This window comes from Spinacia oleracea, chromosome 4 (assembly GCF_020520425.1).
Source record: "Spinacia oleracea cultivar Varoflay chromosome 4, BTI_SOV_V1, whole genome shotgun sequence".
NCBI classification, from domain to species: domain Eukaryota; kingdom Viridiplantae; phylum Streptophyta; class Magnoliopsida; order Caryophyllales; family Amaranthaceae; genus Spinacia; species Spinacia oleracea.
In genome coordinates this window covers 153,709,077-153,725,022 of record NC_079490.1, presented here as the reverse complement: position 1 = coordinate 153,725,022, position 15,946 = coordinate 153,709,077, and positions in this window count along the sequence as shown.

The following is a 15,946-nucleotide window of genomic DNA, read 5'->3' as shown; positions in this document are numbered from 1 at the left end:
GTACTTTTGCCTGAATTGTTTGCCATGTAGGTGGGTATGGCGTCCTTTTGCCAACGCCGTTGTACCTGCCTCGGCTGCTCGTGCCCATTTCCTGTCTGGGCGGCGGGTTTTTCTTCCAGGGGTGTACCGCCATATGTGGTATCTGGGGGAGCGAGTGTCCCTTCAACACCATTCAGGGGATAGGCTTGTCCCCAAGGATCCACCGGAGTCCATGCTAGCTCTGGATGAAGATCTTGCCCGGCTTTATGCGGAGGCTAGGGGCGATGCTGTTTGCCGCTCTTAGAGGGATTTTGTACACATGAAGGGGAGCTATGATGACTTCCTGAGGAGGTTGGCTCCACCAGTACTCTTTGTACTGCCGGTGAGTTTTTGAACCTTGTATTCTTGTATTCTTGTATTGGTTGGATGATTGTATGATTGTATGATTGTATGTAGGAGGAGGTTGATCCTGAGGACATTCCTCATGCTGATAGGATCCTCCGCTATGAGAATTCGGACGGGGAAGAGGTGGTGGAGACCATTCCTTGGGCTTCTCCTCCGCACCGAAAATCATATGATGTTGTACCCGAGCATTACGCCCCTGTAAGTACTGTTGCATTTTTGAAACTGTTTGTAAATTTGTATGGGGAAATTGATCTTGAACTTTGTATGCAGGAGCCTCGGGCGAGAGTGCGTCGCTAGATGCTCTTGCTTGATTCTTGGAAGAGGCAGTGCGCCAAGCTGACCCGGAAGCTTTCTGGTCGGAATAGAGAGGTACCTCACTTGATCTTGAAACTTGTATACTGGAAATTCCAACTGGGAAATATATTGATTCTTGAAATTGTATCTTGTATAGGAGCGCCGTCGAGACCGTAAAGACTCTGTTGACAGGGAGCCTCAGGCGGAGACGTCCTTGGGACAGGAGGGACCAAGCTTGGAGCTGGGACAGGGGTCCGGTGCTTGTGCTCATCAGAGGCATTCTGATGCTGAGCGGGGAGCTTCCCCTTTTGTACATGTTGATCCCACCAAGCATTCATTTGGTGGTGCTAGCGGTTCACGGCCCTTTGTTCCTCCTTCCGGCTATTACTTCGGAGGAAGTGGTCCTCAGCCTTGGGGTGCGGGTTCATGGGCTTGTTATGCGGAGATGGAGAGGATGCGACAGGCTCAGATGTTTGGGTCGTACCCGTATATGCCGATGCCGCCGCCATATCAGTATTTCTCTCCTCAGCAGGGAGTTCATCCCTCCACTGGCACACTTCGTATCTCGGAGGAGGATCCTAGTACCCCTGGGACGGAGCTGGATCGGGAGCTGGAGCGCCTTAGGAGGCGTAACAGGGACAAGGGGCCTGTGGTTGACGTCACCGCTGATGATGACTCAGACTAACCTTGCATGGTAGCGAGTTCCAGCTTGCCTGGGGTGTATTGTGTTTGTATGGATTGAAACTTGAATTTTTTGTATGGTTTGTATGGTTTTGAACTTTGAATTGGTTTGTAAAATTTGAAGATTGGCTTCTGTATGTTTGAATGCTTGAAATTGTATGCGTTGTGTGTGCCTTGAAATTTTCTAGCTATATGCATGCATGACAATTTTGCGAAAAAATTTGAAAAAATTTGCCCATTTTTTCGGGTGTATGTACCCACTATAAGCCCCCACTTTGACTGAGGTTTTTTGGTTAGGAAAAGCGCAAGTCAAAGTATATTCAACTCTTGCTTATGCACATGCAGACTCGACTTAGGACGCCGATCTAGGACTAGAATGCTTGAATTTTAAAAGAAAAATTGATCTGAAATCTGCTCGAAGCGTTGATCCGGACTGCTTGAAATTGCGCGGCTTGCGGCTTTGGAATCTTGAATAATGGAGGTTGTACTCTGCTGTCCGAAACACTAAAGAGTGCGTACTCGGAGTCATAAGAGAGGGCGGTGACCTCGTCCTTTGGTGCAGGCTCCCTGCGCTCGGCGCGGGCTTGGCGCCTGACGCCTATGAGCTGTCGTGCAAGCCAAATCTTGTATAAATAGGGAGCATTTCGGATTATTTCTTGCATCAATCCTTCCCTGCTATCATTGCATATTGCTTCCTCACGAAGAGAAAATATGGCTGTGTCCTTTAAAAGTGCCTTGAACTCGTGGCTTGGTTCGCTAGGCAAGTTGGAGAAAAGGGAGCTTGATGGCATGCATCTTGGGGTGCTCGTCTCTTTCTGGTTTGTAAAATTGGATTTGCACTTCATTCTTGCTGCTCTGGAGGCTTGGGACCCGAATCATCATGTCTTCCGTTATGGAAATAATGAGGTATGTCCCCTCCCTGAGGAATTTAGTGCTATATTGGGGTGGCCCTTGATGTTGGAGCCATGCATGCCTAGTGTTGAAGAACACTTTTTCTTGAGTTTTGAAATGTATTTGGGCTTGAAGCCCCCACTTTTGAGTGCTGTTGTATATGGTAGAGGGGTGGATTTGTCCCTCTTTGTCACCTACTTTGCTGGGGTTGATGTTCCCAAAGTTTTCCGCTTGAGAGCCTTGAGTTTTTGTATATTTGCTCGCTTCCTCTTTTCGAAGCTGGGGTTTGGAAATGGCGATGCCTCCCTAATTGAGATTGTAGAGCAGTTTGCTAATGGTCGGGACCCAATGCCGCTCGTGGTTGGCGAAACATTGATGGGCATTGACATGCTGAAGTCGGACCCCTCTTCATTGCCGTCGGGAAGTCCGGTATTACTCCAAGTAAGGATCTGGAGCCTTCTTTGTATTGTTGAACTTGTACTTGTATTTGAATTTTGAATGTTGAAATTTGAAATGTGCTTCTTGTATACTCCCCAAGGTTTGGCTTATGGAGAGGCTCATGTTGGTGGCAGCACCGGAGAACATGGCGAGCTACAATAGAAAAGGATTCACCGTGCGGCCCATGGTGTATGGCCGGCTTTCATTGGACGAGTGGAGATGTGCACTCTCTGGGATTGAATCTTGTATAAGGTGGGTAGTTCCTTGGTGGGGAATTGCTGCTTTGAGACATGCCCCTAGTTCTACTGCTTTGAGGTTGCCAAGCCTCACAATGCTGGTCTTCTGCTCGCCTGCTCGAGTGATAAGACAATATGGCTTGAAATAGGAGATCCCGGACTGTATTGAAGAGAACCCGAGACCTGCTGCGCTGAATACAAATCGTCTTGAAGTTTGGAGGCGGTATTGGGTCGCCAAACCATTCTTGAGTATCCAGTTCCCGCCTGAGCCAGTTACTCTGTCTGCGGAGTACATTGTATGGATGAGAGGCCTAAGCCAGAGGGACATTTCTTTCTCCGGACCAGCTAGAGTCCGAGGTTCTAGAGCTAGACGTCCTGCATCAACTGACTATGAGGAAGGTGACCGGAGTGTGGCCCATCCGGTGCTTGACCATTCGGAATCCAAAGGAGGTTCGTCGTCTTCCCGTCTTGGAAGGCTTGCAAGTTCCTTCTCCTGCCGCTTGGGCAAGGGGAAGATTGATGATTGATTGCGGGAGGAGTCAGGGGATAGTACTCAAGGTGCCAAGACTCGAGAGCATAGTCGCCCGACCCTAGATCTTTGTAGGCTAAATGTGTTTGGAATGAATTGTGTTCGGAATGTGTTTGGAATGATGTGTTTAGGAAGTGAAAAGGCTTTTGAACTTTGCTTCACTTGATCCTGACTTTGTATTTGAATTAGCTTTGAAGGCCTTAGGGCTCAAATAAAGAGTTATTGTGTTAAATTCCGCTTGAACATGCTTTGCTTTGAATTGGCACATTTGGAATAACAACAATTGAACTTTGAAATTTGATTTAATTTTTAGGATGCCCTTAATTGAGGAAACTTTGAATTTTTTTGTATTAAAGTGGTCGGGCCTCGAAATGAGGTTGCATACGTGTCCCGTTAGGGAATCAGGCCGGACGTAGTTCTGCCTACCTTACAAGACCTGAATTTGGATTCTTGAACTTGAACATGGAACTTAGACATAGAACTTCTTGAGTTGATCGAGGTTGGTCAGAGATCTGAATTCTGTTCCGTCGATGTCTGTTAGTTCAACTGCTCCCCCGGAGAGGATCTTCTTGATGATGTATGGGCCTGCCCAGTTGGGTTTGAATTTTCCCCTTGGGTCCATGATGCTTTAGCGAAGGGCTTTCAGGACAAGCTCGCCTTCCTTGATGTTTCGGGTTCTGACCCTTTTGTTGAAATGTATGGCCACTCGGCGCTGATAGACTTGTACATGGTGAGCCGCTTGAAGCCGTCGCTCATCGAGCATGACTAGCTCGTCATACCTTGCTTGTACCCATGCAGCTTCTGGGATTTTTCTTTCTAGGACTATGCTTTGAGAAGGTATCTCCAGTTCGATAGGTTGTACTGCTTCCATTCCATAGACCAATGAGAACGGAGTTGCACCAGTTGAAGTGCGAATTGAAGTTCGATATCCCCACAATGCGAAATGCAGCTTTTGGGGACAGTCCTTGTAATTGGTAGTCATTTTCATGATGATGGTCTTGACATTCTTGTTGGCTGCTTCGACTACCCCATTGGTTTGTGGGCGATAAGGTGAAGAGCGATGATGTTGAATTTCCCGGAGCATGGTTCCGTTGGGATTGTTGTATTGAAGATTGTATTGTTGAAGCTTGAAGATGTTTTTAGAACTTGAACCTTTGGAGTTTGTAACTTGAATTCTGTACTTTGGAATTGTAGATGCCTTGCTTGGCACAACCTTGCTCGGTTAGAGATTATAGAACTTGAATTATGTACTTTGGAATTGTAGATGCCTTGCTTGGCACAACCTTGCTCGGTCAGAGATTATAGAACTTGAATTTTGAATCTTGTACTTGTCGAATGGGTCTTCACATTCTCCTTGGAAATGGGTTCCCTGATCACTGATGGGCTTGTGAGGAACACTGTATTTGCATATGATGTTTTCTTGAATGAACTGGGACACTTGTTTGGAACCCAATACCTTGAAAAATCTGGAAACTTGGACTCTCGGTTAAACCCGGCCTCTAGCTGCTTAGAGACATCTTCTTGAATTTTGAGGGAAACATCCGGTTTCATGCGACGGAGCTTCTATGGGCTTTGACCCTGGAATAAGGGGAATTGTATGCTGACCGATGCTTGGATATCGATCAACCCCTGGCATATCATGATAGGACCATGCGAAGACGTCTACATACTCTGAAAGTAGCTTGATAAAATCGTCCCGTTCTGATGGAGAAAGAGTTAAACCAATCTGAACTAGTTTTGAATCACTGCTGTTAGAAAGGTTGATTTTTTCTGTTTCCTCAATTATGGGTGTCTTGTTTTCATGATTTTCGATAGCTTTTAGAAATTCAAAGTAAGTTTCTTGTGAAGCAAAGTTGTGTGGATTAGGATTTGAATTTGAATTAGGACTCGAAGAGTAAGTAGAAATTGAAGTGTTATTGAAATTAGCAATCATTACATCGACTGTTTTGACTTGAAGCTCGGCCTTTAGAGGCTCTTGATTGATGCAAGACTCTAGCCCTAGACTCTTGGACTCATTACTAGACTCGGATCCAGACTCATCCTCTGACTCGGACTCGCTCATCATAGATCCTTCGCCCACAGTAATCTTGAACATTTTGCCATTTCTTGAGTGGGACTTCCTCCAGCCTTATGCATTGAAAAGAGTTTCTTGATTGTCTTCGAGAGCCTTTATGCGAGCCTCGGCTTCCTCAACACGTTCATGTTAGGTTATGATACATATGACATTACATAGATCATGCGGAAACAACCATTAACCCAGGACAACATATTATTTACACATAATCATATAGCATAATTTAGATGCATACTCTTTGTTGCGTGCCCTCCCTAGCTGCGCCCGAACCGAACAAGAACAAGTCTTTAGGACTCCAAGTGTCGTCCCTCCGTAGATAGTCCACAGTACGTCCGTATCCGCCTTAAGATTGACCAACTAGAATCGCCCTTAAGGTACTAGAAAATTTCGGCACTTTTATGAGCAAGATGTGTGTTTTAATTTTCTCTCAAAAAACTCACTTTTGAATACTTTGAAACTTATTATAAATTGTGAGCCCTAGCCTCATATTTATAGGGGTATGGAAAGGGAATCGAAATCCTATTCAGATACAAATTAATTAAAGCTAGAATCCTACAAGAACTCTAATTTAATTAATTTATCAAATAGAATTAGGAATTTAATCATTAACCGAACTCTGCATGTTTTAGGAAACGTGCACGAACACAAACACTTGCACACACACGCACGGCTGCCACGATGGGCCCCATGCGTGCGCGCGAGCAGCAACCCACGCAGCGCCCGCGCGCGCTGTGCGCGCTGCGCAGCCTGCTGGGCCTGGCCTTGCGCTGGGCCTGGCGTGGCTGTTTGTGCGGCGCGCTTGGCTTGCTGGGCGATGGCCTGGCTTCGTGCTGGGCCTCGTCCGGCAGGCCTCGTCCGATGCTTATTCGTACGATGCGCTTCCGATTAAATTTTCCGATTCCGGAATTCATTTCCGATACGAACAATATTTAATATTTCCGATTCCGGAATTAATTTCCGTTTCGAACAAATATTTAATATTTCCGTTTCCGGAATTATTTTCCGATTCCGGTAATATTTGCGATTCTGACAATATTTCCGTTTCCGGCAATATTTCCGATTCTGGCAATATTTCCATTTCCGATAATATTTTCCGATACGTACCATGTTTCCGTTTCCGGCAACATCTACGACTTGGATAATATTTATATTTCCGATACGATCCATATTTCCGTTTCCGGCAATATCATCGTTTCCGGAGTATTCATTTCTTGCCTGTGACGATCTTAGCTCCCACTGAAACCAAGATCCGTCGGTTCCGAATATTCATAGATGGAGTATTTAATGCCATTAAATACTTGATCCGTTTACGTATTATTTGTGTGACCCTACGGGTTCAGTCAAGAGTAAGCTGTGGATTAATATCATTAATTCCACTTGAACTGAAGCGGCCTCTAGCTAGGCATTCAGCTCACTTGATCTCACTGAATTATTAACTTGTTAATTAATACTGAACCGCATTTATCAGACTTAACATAGAATGCATACTTGGACCAAGGGCATTATTTCCTTCAGTTCATAGAGCTCTGCTACAGCTGCTGCTAGTGAAGTCATCTTGAGTAGGATCTTGAGAAGAGGAATTTGAGCACCTAGTTTGGACATGATTTTGAACTTTAGAACTTGAACTTCCCGACACATGATATGATATGCATGCAATGAATGAGACCCAAACTTGACTCTAAGTGTGTGAGGGGGTCGAAAAAGCGCGAGGCTAATGCGTGACCTTGTCCCTCGTGGGTGTGACGATTCTTTTTATTCAATCAAGTGTAATTGAATTTCCTGTGAGTATACACCCAATTGACTAGTAATATAGGAGTCGTCATTCAGTTTTTAACGACAATGAGAAAAACTGACAAAACCCGGTTATTGTGACATAAAGGGAGTGCAATTATGTTTGACCACGACGGCCGTAGGTTCCCTTGTGATCCCTGGTGTGGGGATCTCTCAATATACACCCGCAAGGTAGAGATTGAGGGTTCGGGGGACTGTAACTACCGAGAGGAGTAATTCGCTCGTCGATAACTCCAGAGGCAGGATATCCTTACTAGCTCAGCATAAATAATTGAAGGGACATGCGTTAACTATTAAACTAATCTGAGTTGATTTTAGCAATATGCAACATATAATACTAATTCGATCTTGATTATCTGATTTAAATAACATTAAGGGACCTAGCATGATAATCCGATTTCCCAAAAATATTATATTTGTTAGGCGTGATAGAACAATCATATTAGGTTAGTTTAACAGTTCATAAAAAGGGCGAGGAAAGCGGTTAAATCATCGAAAAGGGACACATTACGACGCACCCTTGAGAGGTGCGTCACGGTTCTCAGAAAACTAACCACTTTGACTTTGCTATTTCTCCTTTTTATTTAACCAACCTCGATTATGGGACCGGATACGTTCTGTTCGATTTATGGATTGATTGCGACAGAACGCGTGAACAGTTTCGCAGCGAGAGGCTTAGGCTAAGGGGTTTAGAGTCAATACTCAGAATATATTATGTGTTGTTGTCTGTTGTTTCACGTCGAAACTAGGGGCCTATTTATAGGGAAGAGTTCGTAGAAAGATACAATTGCAGAGTTCTAATCCACAAAGAATTAGGAAAAAACACGTCCCGGGTAATTTCGGCGCCCAGCTCTGGGCGTCAAAGATTTCGGCGCCCAGGGCTGGGCGTTGAAAATAGAGATCCATGCAATTTCAGCGCCCAAGGCTGGGCGTCAAAGATTTCGGCGCCCAGCTCTGGGCGTTGAAAGTGATGTCTGGGCCTAATTCTCTGTCAGATTCGGATTCCTAAAATCCGTAGAGTTTGAGATTAATTCGAGTCTTTTAGCGCGTATTAATTTTATGACGGAATGCGTCTGGGCCCGTTACGAACTCTAGGTTCGTTAGGATTTTAATTAATACGTAACTCTTATTTCCGAATCCTATTGGGGATAGGATTCTCGCGGTTTTCTATCTCATTTAGGATTTATGTTGGAGTGCAACACCTAATTCAAACAGGTTTCTATCTTTTATGATTTTGCCACTTTTAGAAGCTACCTTTTACGGCAATTACTATTTTTAGCAGATTTCCATAAATAACAGGTTTCGGGTAAAATGAAATGGGGAATCGAGATTCGTTTATTTTATAGGAGATGCGTTCTCAAGTGGAGTTTTTATGTTTTCATCATCGAACCTTTCCCTTGCGGGAACGGGGACAAAAGTAGGTGTCTACAGTTAGCCCCCACTTTGACTGAGTCTTGGAGTAAGACGATGGTCAAAGTATTAGACGGAGTGCGTCACACAAGCCATGGTGTATGTGACCTGTTTTGCGAGGGTCTCACGAGCCTCCGAGTGATAACATTTGACTTAAGGGTCATCACTTGAACTGTCGACATATCCCTCACGTGTCATTGGGATTTGTCAACTGATAGTATAGAAACTTCCTCACTTTGTCATTGGAAGGATCTAAAGATGCGTAGAAACTCCCTCACTTTGTCATTGGGAGTAGCTACAGAGTTTTTCGAAATTAAAGCTATAAAGTGTGATTGGGCCTGGCCAAGCCCAATCACGAGGTAAAACGTTTTTAAAGATTCTCATTTTCAGGGCTAGTTAAACGAGAAAACCCCCTTGTGTTTATAGGACGTAAAACGAAGGAAAATCCAGCACATCGTTCTTTTTTGGAAAAACGGAAAACCAATCCTTTAATTTTTGGAAAAAGGGAAAACCAATCTTTTAATTTTTGGAAAAAGGGAAAACCGATCCTTTAATTTTCGGAAAAAGGAAAAACCGATCCTTTAATTTTCGGAAAAAGGGAAAACCGATCCTTTAATTTTTGGATAAAGGGAAAACCGATCCTTTGATTTTCGGAAAAAGGGAAAACCGATCCTTTGATTTTCGGAAAAAGGGAAAACCGATCCTTTGATTTTCAGAAAAAGGGAAAACCGATCCTTTGTTTTTCGGAAAAAGGGAAAACCGATCCTTTGATTTTCGGAAAAAGGGAAAACCGATCCTTTGATTTTCGGAAAAAGGGAAAACCGATCCTTTGATTTTCGGAAAAAGGGTAAACCGATCCTTTGATTTTCGGAAAAAGGGAAAACCGATAAAAGTTATCGCTGCAGCGACTAAGGACCTGCGCTGTTAGTGACGCAGACCCCGCCCGCTGAAGGTGGGCGAGCCTGTCCGCTGAGGGTGGACCCCCCGTCCGATAGAAGTGGACGAATCTGTTTTGATGTTTTTGAAAATAAGGACCTACGCGGTTTGTGACGTAGACCCCGCCGGCTGAAGATGGTGAACCTGTCCGCTGAGGGTGGATGCCCCGTCCGATAGAAGTGGACGAATCTGTTCTAAAATTTTATTTTGTTTTTTTTTATGAAAATAAGGACCTACGTGGTTTGCGCCGTAGACCCCGCCGGCTGGAGATGGCGAGCCTATTTTAAATTTGAAGACTTTATTTTTCGAAAACTGAGGACCTGCGCGGCTTAGAGACGCAGACCCCGCCCGCTGAGGGTGGGCGAGCCCATTTTGAATTTCTTATTTTGTCTATGTAGAAGGGCTTTTGTGATTACAACCTGTTGGTGGGTCGTAATATTTTTAGATGTGTCCTATAAGTGGGTCCACACTGTGTATATTTTTGTTTAACAATATATTTTTTGAGATATCCAAACATGATATGGTGTATGGCGCAGTCTGGAAATGTGATTTTGATCGCGCGCTCCTCGTTGAAGTCTATTTTTTTCGCGAGCCCCCAAGCACTAGGGCTCATTGGTTGTTTTTCGCATCTTGTAACCATGTTTGGGGTCATGCTCGTATGTGCGAGCGACCTTCTATAGTAGTGTGCTACTCTTAACAAAGCCGTGAGGTGCGACTTTCAGTGAAGAAATCGGCAATTTTCAAGCCGAAATATGGCTGGGCCCAATAGAAGTTAAGGCCTTTTGAGCCTGGATTCATTTTCGGCGCCCAGGCCTGGGCGTTGAAATAATTCACGCCCAGGTGGGGCGTTGAAAGTGTTGTTTGGGCTGGTCTTTTAATGACACAGTCGGCCTCTTGTTCATTCGTTTATTTCACTTGAAAGTTCTATGTATTCTCTTTTCTTTTGTTTTTTTCTTTGTTTTTAGAACGTGATGATTTTCTTTGAGACGCCGTAGCCGATTGGTGGACTACGGTGCTTGTCGCTTTGGGGCGATTATTTTAAGGAACTGTTGCTCTTAAGGCGTACAGTTATTGCGATAGTTGGGTGAGTCTATATGGCCCGAGGAACATACCTTGAGGTGTAAGACTTTGATCGCTCTTATATTTTTTTGAACGTGTTCGTGAATGATGATATGTATATGCGAACGAGCGTTCATAGAATGGCCGTTGTGTGCGGTCCATTAATCAGATTGCTTGAATTGTTTCATTTTTTTTTTTGAGCAACGACTGATTTTGAATAGTTTGCTTAGAAGCTTGATAGGGTTTAGGCCCATTTATGAAGTGGGCTCAAACATAGTGCCCTTTCGATTGTTCAAACATTTGCTTCGAGATTTTTTTTATTTTGCTATGGTTGTTTCATAGCTTGGAGCCCCCAAGTATGCATGTTGGGATGCTTTCCTTTTGGCGTACGATTTTTGTAGGTTCTTTCGAGAAAGATGCCTTGGGGTTCCGCTCGTGTAGGTGTGAGCTATCCCTTCCGTGGTAGGTAATATTTTGCTACCTTTAATCCTTAATGTAGAAGTCGTGTGGCTTGCATTTTGAATTTGGGCGATAAGTAGTCTTTGCCTCTTTTACACGTGCCCTTGGTCGTGCCTACATTAGTAAAATATGCCTTACTCTTCTTTTAGACTTGTACCGTGGGACGGTTGAACTTATGGTGCGACGTAGGCTTGTGTGGCCTAACGGCGTGTCTTAGAACATTTCTCCAGGTGTTGGGATATTATTATTTTTTTGCATTGGAGTATTTCATCATGCCTCGTTTAGGTGTCCGAACAAGTGTGGCATTTTCTGCATGGGTTTGCACGGCTTATTACTTCGTTCGATGCGAGGATTCATAGGTGTTTCTTTCTTATTTTTATATCTGGGCAAAACTTTGACAGTATTTTTTTCTTTCGCCTTTGATTTGGAACGGTGTAGACTGTGTAACGGGCGCTTTATAGGGCGAGCGTTATGTGCAGTGGTTTGATCGGAGTTTTGGTGACTCGCGATTTTCAGTTACCCTTGTTAGTGGGGCGACTTTATATACTCTAAGTAATGCTTAGAATTTGGGAGGGGTTGCAGCCATTCTAAGGTTCGTTTTACATGCTTAAAGCTTAGGATTGTGCCCCTATGATGTATGTATAGCATTAGCGTCGAGAATTTGCGATAAAATCGTCATTTCGAGTATTTTTAGAGTGTTTTTCTCAAGCCCCCAATTGTAGCTACGGGATTGGCTTGGTGCTATAATGCTTTGCATACGTCTTTATGCATTCATGGTGACATGGATCATGAATAGTTTGAACCAGACTCGTTTAGTGCGAGGTACGTTCGGGTAGTAATTTGCTACTTTTCTTGTAAATGTCGTATTGTGCGACATTGCCATGGTCAAGGTAGTCACATGTCGAAGTGTGCCTTGACCAAAAGTTAGGTGCCTTTCTTTTACCCATAATCATGTTTAGAAATCTTGTGACTCACTTGCAACATCGGGATAAACGCATACTTAGATTAAACCAACGACACTTTATTATGTTCGAAGAAGTCTTTAAAAATCATTTGAAAATTATTTAAAATCCGAGTCCTACTGTGTACAGTCTGAGGTGCCCTAAGTAAGTTGACTCATAGAAGGGTTCGTACAGGATTACATGAATCAAAATACTGTTACGATTTTTGGAGTGCTGTCTAAGGATTTGCTGGAAGCCAGGGTGCAGGCGTCAAGACATACTTGTGCCCGTTTGGCATATGCTTTAGGCTTTTAGGGCCATCTTTTCCAGAATTGCGGGAATATAAACCGTTGTCAAATTGACTTAGATTTACTTGGTGTATGTCTGTACAAAAGGTCAAGGTATATTTAGTTCTTTCCCTAGCTCTTTCATTTCAATTTTTAGCCCCTAATTGCTATTATGTCTTCCCATTAAGGATGTTTTTTAGATTTCGATTTTAGATGCCCGTGTCATATGTCTGAGAGGGTGAGCCTTGGTTAAGTGCCAAGTCCTATTGACAATGTCTGATTTTTTTCAAAGGAGATTAGCAAGCATTCGAATTACCATGAACGGGTGCCCTGAGTTCGAAGGAATGATGGGGCGATGTCGTAGAACAATCTTTTTCATTGCAAGCTTACTGCCTTTACTACTTGTTGGCGATCATGACTGTGTCTAGTGGTGAAAGAAGGTCTTTAAGCGAACGACTATGTCTAGTGGTGAAAGAAAGTCTTTAAGTGAGTTAGTTCGTTTTAGAGAGGGTCAAGTCGAGTACTTTAGAGGTCATGGGCGCTTGCGCTAGCCCCCATTCAATTGAGGCAAAGCGATCTTTTGAGTCTTGGCTAAGTGCCTAGGAGTGTGAGTGCTCCTTCTGGCAAGGGTACGTGCCCTTATTATTTTTCGATGTGTGTTCATTAATTTTGGCATCTTGATGACTCGGATTCTTCTTTTGACTTAAGTCTTTCTTTCGACTTGGGTTGCAAGTAATTAAATTTCAATAAGGGACTCTATTTCTTATTCTTGTTATTTCTATAGGCTTTAATATTGGTTGCAAATTGGTTGGACCGAATCGTGGATTGCCTACGTATCCGCCTTAAATAGATTTAATTTGGAATCAGGTCTTGCGTAGTTCTTATCCTAGAAAATGGTTTCATAGAATGCCGATTTTAAACAAGTATGTTCTGAGGTGGAAACATATTATTTGAAACGGTAGAATAAGTGAAGTTTATTATTATTTTAATCTGCTGCTTTATTATTATTTTAATCTGCTGCTTTGTCGTAAGCCAGAAATTTGTTTTATATATATTTTTTTTGAGTACATGTATTTTTTAGTGGTACGTATATCTGAATACGTGTTGTACCCCTCCAAGTGTTCGTTATTTTTCCGTGCATGTGCGGATAAAATGACGAGCACTTCTGGACAAAATTTGGCAAGCAGAGAGATTCGGCGCCCAGGCAGGGCGCTAAAAGATTTTGGCGCCCAGCTCTGGGCGCTGAAAATGACTTCTGGGCGGATCTTTTTTGGTGCGCTAAATGCTTCTTTTCCTTTTTAGACTAACTTTAGAGGCGCTTTGCGAAGTTTCTTTTTTCTTATTCACATTTTTTATATTATTTTTTTGTTTTTATGTTGGGCGTAGAATGTACTTTTTCATTTGTCTCCTTTTTTATTCGTGACTCAAGACTGTTTGAAAGATGGGTTGTATGAGATAGGATAATTTGTATAGGTATTGGTCAAGCATGAGGATTACATCTACTAGGACTCACAATTTGCAGCCTCGTGCTAGTGTCACGAGTTTACATCAATCAAGGCCAATGAGTAGCATAGGGACGGCTCAAGGGAATATCAACAGGATGCATTCAAACAAGTTATATGGTCATCATGCTAACGGTGGTGTAATAATGGGTTTGGGCTTTGGCAATAACGGGTATGACGCACGTGTCAATGGCCGTGCGTGGTTTGCGGTTGACAACAAGTTCAAGAACGAGAGTCGAGGTAATGGTTTCTTGGGTTATGGCAATGAGAACATGGATGGGTTAAATGAGCTGAACAGGGGCCCCAGAGCGAAGGCGTCTAAGAGCATAAGGATTGGAAAGGGTAGACATCGTAGAATTTTATGATTTGGATTGGTTGACTCAATTCTTTTCCTTCGTTTACTTAGGTAAATGTTGCACTACGGGATAAGTATTCCCTGGCTTGCTCTTTTCGCTCTCCCTTTTCTCTTTCTATTTTTTCTTTCTTTTTTCCTTGGGATTCCTCCCTAATATAAATTCTTCAATTTTTAATTTGGGCTAGAAGGTAGAGGGTTGTGGTCTTTGAGTCACGAGGCGAGACTGAGTGAGCCTCGTTTGGTAGGCCTATAGTGGCCCTTTAAATTGTCTTACTTTGCAAGCGTATTTAGTCGTTTCTTAAAATATGCAAATAGCGTAGATTCAAAATGTTGTTTTTACGAAAGAATTACATCGAAAGTAATTTTTTGCTTCTTTGAGATTCCAGTTTCTGGGATTTAATTGGAAGTTGTGATTCAGACTCAAACTTCCATTAATCTTTATGATTATAACCCGTGTATGAATACAAGGAGGTGGCCTAGACTTAAAATAATGACGTGGCGTAAGCCTATAATACTTGACCAAGCAACTCTCAGACTTAGGCTAATTGGACCATAACTTTCGTTGGTTGACACTTTAGATTTTAACCCTTGGGTGTTTATTTGTCATGCGCCATTTTGTTTAATGTTGGCAAGGTAGTTAATTGGGGAGATCGAATTTTTATTTTTGCAAGACTAGAATCATTAGTGCGGCTTCCCTCTTAGTGTGTATTGCTTTACCCCAATGGTAGCCTTATGGTATGCCGATTTGGGTATTTTCATGGTTCGTCATGTTGCATTCATGGAAAATCTTTTAGTCCGTACTTAGGAGTATTTCAAGGAGCGAGTGACTCGAGAGGACTATGATAGTCGTGACCCAATGTGATTATAAGCCTTGAGGCCATTAATTTTTTCTTTGCCAATGGTGTTGACACCTTAGGTTCACTTTGGGGGTTGTGCGACTATGTGGGAATGATTTTCAGAATGTGACTGTTTCCATTTTGCAAATACTATAATATATTCTTTTTATTGGTGAGAGAGAGTATTGAGGCCGTGGATTCTTAGCAAGGGATGACAATTACATATGGGTGCTTATTGATTTAAATGTTAGGAGGGGAAACTCAATATGATTTAACCTTTTAACTTGCAGAACGACACCAAGCACTGGGACCGATTCTATGGATAAGATAACTAAGACTTAGGATTTAGATTTTACTTTGGCATAGCCTAGTCTAGACTTGGATTTATTTTTTATTCGAACATTATTTTTCTTTAAGGACTCTATTCGAACATTATTTTTTTGAATACTTTGCCCATGTGACATTCAAGGTCGTTTAATTAGCATGCTCGGTTTTGGGTGCCGAGCATTGTCGTCGTAGGAGGCCTAACGACGACACAAAGAGTTATTAATTTTTTTACGAGTCGCTTTTAGAATCGAGTGCTTTTTCATACACCCTCGTAGCAATTGTTTTTACGAAAAGTTGTTTTTTTTTTGCTACGTATCTTCTTCATGCGTGGGCACCGAGGCCAGGCAGCAACTTCAGCGCCCAGCAGTGGGCGTGAGAGATATTGGCGCCCAGCCAGGGGCGCTGAAAATGCGTCCCTGACTGGTACTCGTTTTCTGCCTTCTGCTTATACGACTTCTACTTGCGTGCTTGCCTAATAACGTCCTTTACGCGTAACAGCGTTTGTGGGATTCGTTA